The sequence below is a fragment of the Delphinus delphis genome, chromosome 2, assembly GCF_949987515.2.
Source record: "Delphinus delphis chromosome 2, mDelDel1.2, whole genome shotgun sequence".
NCBI lineage: Eukaryota > Metazoa > Chordata > Mammalia > Artiodactyla > Delphinidae > Delphinus > Delphinus delphis.
The window spans coordinates 78,996,905-79,002,627 of NC_082684.1; positions in this window are offsets into that span (position 1 = coordinate 78,996,905).

Consider the following 5,723-nt stretch of genomic DNA (forward strand, 5'->3'; position numbering starts at 1 on the left):
TCCCATCCCTAGAGTTTCTGATTCAGTAAGCCTGAGGTGGGGCATGAGTATTTGCATTTCTAAAATGCTCCTGCATGATATCGATGCTGAAGAAACACTCCGAGTGGCACTGAGCTAGGGAAAATGTTTCTTGAGATAATATTTATACCCACCAGGTGGTGTGGGTGTCGGGGACATTGGACAGTGGGAAGAAGTTTAGAGTACGAGCCAACGAATAGGCTCATAAAGACCTGAGCCTCACCACTGCCTCTGCCACTCCGTAACTACTTCAGCTTAAATAGTTTACTCAAATTTTCTAGACTTAAATTTCCCCACTAGGAAAGCAAGAAAAATTATGCCATCTACTCACAAGGTTGTTGTAATAATTAGTATTTTAAAAGTGCTTTTATCAATGATAAACGCATTGCATACATTTCAACAATTTAATCCCCAACCAGGGTTCAGAGAAGTTAGGTTACTTGTCCAAAGTCACACAGCTATTTAGGACAGGATTAGAATTTGAACATTAGGCAATCTGATTCCCAAACTCATACACTTAAGTATTACACTACACTAGTGCAATGAATACTATTTTGGACAGTAATCACATTAAAAATTAAATGTACATGGAATTCCAAAAACTTCAGATCAGTTTCTTGTTTTCATGAAACAAATATAACACAGTTGAGTAACAGTAAACCTTGGGAATTACTAGGGTTAAATCTACAAACTAGTGTTTCTCAAAAGTATATCTTCAGATTACCTGCAAAGGAATCATCTGGAAATTTCCTACTTCAAATCTATGGAATCACAATCTCCTGGGGCAGAAGTCTGAGTTCCATGCTTCAAATTGAACATATTTTGTATTCTCCTATGTCTTAGACTGTTCTAGTGTTCCTCTCAATGCTACTTCTTATGAATTTATAATATATTAGTTGGAGCAGCTCAAGTAGAATGGTCTATAGTTTGAGAAATAATATGTCTTTCCTTTAGGCTTTCATAAGTGTGCAAAGAAAATAATGCATGAAATATCTGGTTTAAAAACTAGACCATTACGGGACTTCCCAATGGTGCAGTGGTTAAGAATCCACCTACCAACGCAGGGGACATGGGTTCGATCCCTGGTCCGAAGATCCCACATGCTGTGGAGCAACTAAGCCCATGTGCCAAAGCTACTGAGCCCGTGATCTAGAGTCCACGAGCTACAACTATAAAAAAACAAACAAAACAAACAAACAAACAAACAAAAAACCCTAGACCATTACCATGTACGGTAGCTTGAGAACCCAACTTAACAGATAAAATAGGCACATCATTTCATTTCAGAGAAAAAAAATGAAAGTATAGCTACATTTCTGACCTCCCTGTTGTACCTCCTCAATTTAAACAGCCGAGGAGTTAAGACTTTTTAACATAAGGTTAATTGATACAGTGACATTTCACAGAAAACCATTCCCACCTGAAAAATTCCTCTGATTCTATGTTGTCAATGAACACTTAATTGCGAATGATATAAACCTCCACACTGGCTATGATGGACTAGCATGTTCCCATCCAACACAACTAGGAAAGTTGGATAAAGCATTAAAAAAACACATTTATTTGATGGCACTGAAGAACTATCAAGGAAGGGAAGACTTTAGGGGCCAAGATCATCAGAGAGAAGGGAAGTAAAGAGTATAGCCCGGGGGCTCCCCTGGTGGCGCAGTGGTTGAGGGTCCACCTGCCGATGCAGGGGACACGGGTTCGTGCCCTGGTCCGGGAGGGTCCCGCATGCCGCGGAGCAGCTGGGCCCGTGAGCCGTGGCCGCTGGGCCTGCGCGTTCGGAGCCTGTGCTCCGCAACGGGAGAGGCCACAGCAGTGAGAGGCCCGCGTACCGCAAAAAAAAAAAAAAAAAAAAAAAAAAAGAGTGTAGCCCGATATATGTTGCTGCTTTTCCCCTTGAGGCCTTTGCCAATTTGTCAGGGGTGGGGAATGGCAGCTACAGCAGAAGCTGAGAAGAAGGTGGCAGCCAGAAGCTAAGAACTAAGCAGAGATGAAAACAGTCTCCGTGGGCTGGGGTCGGGGAGAGGCAGAGTTGGAGTATAGGGTGTGCCAAGAAAGACTGGCCCAGGAAAAAGTCCGGGCCTCGGCCAAGCCCCACAGGGAGGTACTCCTCAGGAGTAAAGCCAGGCTGACAGTAAACAGACTTTGAGTCAGCTCAGTCCCGGGATAGTTTAAAGTGACCGGCCTTACCCTATCTGTCAAAATCAAAAGGAGGAAGATATACTACAGAGCTTTAAATAATCTCTACGGTTTTTCATACATAATGTCTGGTATGTAATAAAAGAGTACTTGGCAAGACCAAATAATCGAAAACCCACAAGAAAAGAAGTAAGAGACAATGGAAAGAGACCAGCAGGAGATCCAGACACTGAAATTATCTGACATGAATGTTAAGTATATTTTTAAAAAAACTGATTAATATGTTCAAGAAAATAAATGGCAAAATGGAGAATTTCATCAGAGAATTGGAATCTATGAAAAAGAATGACATGAAATTGTAAAACTAAAGCACATAATAAATATAATAACTGGGATAAACTTAAAAGCAGATTGACACAGTTGAAGGAAGGATTAACGAGCTTTAAGATAGAGAACTAAAGCACAGAGAGCAAAAGAATGCAAGGTTGGTTTAACATTTAAAAATCAGTTTGTGTAACTCAGCACATTAACAGAATACAGGAGAGTAATCCTGTGATCCATCCAATATATGCAGAAAACACATTTGATAAAAGTTAACACCCATTTATAATAAAAGCTCCTAGTAAATAAAGAATAGGAAGAAAACCCTTAGTCTAATGAAGAGTATCTACATCAAAGCTAAAGCAGACAGCACATTTATGTCTTGTTCCCTGAGACTGTAAAGAGGACAGAGATGCCTGGTAGCATCGCTTCTATTCTACATTATACCAGTGATCCTAAGCAGTGCACTAAGGCAGGAAATAGAGTCAAAGCTATAAGAATTGGAAAGGAAGAAACAAAGCTGTAATAATAGTGAGTGTAAAAAATATGAAAGGATTGGGGCTTCCCTGGTGGCGCAGTGGTTGAGAGTCCGCCTGCTGATGCAGGGGACATGGGTTCGTGCCCCGGTCCGGGAGGATCCCACATGCTGCGGAGCGGCTGGGCCTGTGAGCCATGGCCACGGAGCCTGTGCTCCGCAATGGGAGAGGCCGCAGCAGTGAGAGGCCCACGTACTGCAAAGAAAAAAAAAAGAAAAAAAAAAGAAAGGATTTATAGCCAAACTAATTTAATAAATGAATATAACAAAGTCAGTGAATGAAAGGACAATATACAAAAATCAACTCTATCTCTACCTGTCAGCAATAAACAAATTTTTTAAAAAATTTAAAATATGCCATTTCACACATGAAAAGATGCTCAACATCACTAACGATTAAAGAAATGCAAATCAAAACTGCAATGAAGTACCACCTCACATGGGTCAGAATGGCCATCATCAAAAAGTCTACAAATAACAAATGCTGGAGAGGGTGTGGAGAAAAGGGAACCCTCCTACACTGTTGTGGGAATGTAAATTGGTGCAGCCATTATGGAAAACAGTGTGGAGGTTCCTCAGAAAACTAAAAATAGGATTACCATATGATCCAGCAATCCCATTCCTGGGCATATACCTGGACAAAACTATAATTCAAAAAGATACACGCACACCCCAATGTTCACTGCAGCACTATTTACAATAGCCAAAACATGGAAACAATGTAAATGTCTATCGACAGATGAATGGATAAAGAAGATGTGGTATATATATACAATGGAATACTACTCAGCCATAAAAGAGAATGAAATGATGCCATTTGCAGCAACATGGATGCAACTAGAGATTATCATAATAAGTGAAGTACGTCAGAAAGAGAAAGACAAATACCATATGATATCACTTATATGTGGAATCTAAAATATAGCACAAATGAACCTGTCTACAAAACATAAACAGACTCATAGACATAGAAAACAGACTTGTGATTGCCAAGGGGGAGGGAGGTGGGGGAGGGAAGGATTGGTAGTTCAGGGATAGCAGATGCAAACTATTATATATAGAATGAATAAATGACAAGGTGCTACTGTATAGCACAGGGAACTATATTCAATATCCTGTGATAAACCATAATGGAAAAGAATATAAGAAAGAATGTTTATATGTGTATAACTGAGTCACTTTGCTTCACAGCAGAGATTAACACAACATTGTAAATCAATTATACTTAAATAAAAAAATTTTTTTAAATAAATAAAATATGCCATTTAAGATAGCATCAGAAAACATCAATACCTAGGATTAAAGCCAATTAAAGATATTTAAGACCTCTGTACACAAAACTAGAAAACATTAGTACAATAAGTTAAAGAAGACCTACGTAAGTATTATCTCTAATCTTTCCTGCCAAATCATTTCTCCTTTTCTTCTAATCTCCGTAGGCATTCCCTTTCAAAAGATCTTTCCAGCACAACGCCAAGCCAACTTGATTCCCAGCACTCCTTCTTGTGTGTCACCCCTAGCCAGCCCCTGCTCTCCCATCTTCTAATGGATACATGTTGCTTGTTCTATGTTTATTGCAGGTCATAAACACATGCACTTCAGTCAGATGTCTTTAATAACTTCTTTGTGCTTATCCGTTTTCTTCTTTTGAAATGTTGGCTTCCAAAGTCCAGGAACCATAGTGTATTATCTCCCTCACAGCCTGCTAATGAGGTATAGTTTTGATTGAGTGAAGCTAAGAAAAATACAACAGTTTTTAAGAATGTTATTTTTATCTGTTTTAAGGAGGAAGTTTTATTCTATATTTTGACTCTTAAGGATATTTGAATGTGAAAAACACTATTTAAGAATTTAGTTGCCTTTGCTATTACTTATTTTCAACTTACTTCTTTGATGGTCTTGAAAAACCACCAAAGGGTTATAAATTTTCTGAGCAATGAACTGAGAAAGAATTCTTATCCTGTGATAAATTATCTCCAGATTCTGTTGAGTTGCTCTGAAAAAAAACTAGGGTATGTGTAAATTGGGGGAAGGGAAGGAAGGGGTTTGTAACCTGGGTGTTTATGTATAACATTGTGTCAGTATAATATAGAACAATTTAACCTTGGCCAAACAAAGGAGGGGAAATCATGAGTGTATCAGAGACTTGTACTGGACTTGTCCCTCTGCCCTGCCTTCGGAGTCAGGGAGAGATTCCCATCCTGTGCTAATTTGTGGATTTTCTCTAGTAGAAAGTAAGATGTGAATCTCACCTCCAAAGTGAATTTGAGATATTCAATTTAGGGACTGCATGGAAACAGAAATAAAAAGCAACCAACTCACAACCAAAGTTCTTTTCATTAAAGTGTCAGCAAGTCTTCAAAGCTGATGTCTCCTATTTCATATAAATGAAAAGAAAACCAGATGACACGAGGCCTAGAAAATAAACACCATGTTTATAATTAGCTCTTCCAGAGATCTGGTCATGTCCATGTGTGACACGACCCAGTCTTAGTATTTCATAAGGCACCAGGAGGCAAAAAAAAAATCCTCTCTTCAAGGAAAATCCCTGTACATGTAAGAAACGTGCCTACATGATCAGGCCTCCCTACTACCTAACGGGCTGCCATGGGGGTGCCAGGGAGGGGGTCTGGGAATATTTGCACTGCTCCCTTCTCCCAGTTCTCAAAACTATATTCCTTTCTGTTTAGCTAATTAGAGACTC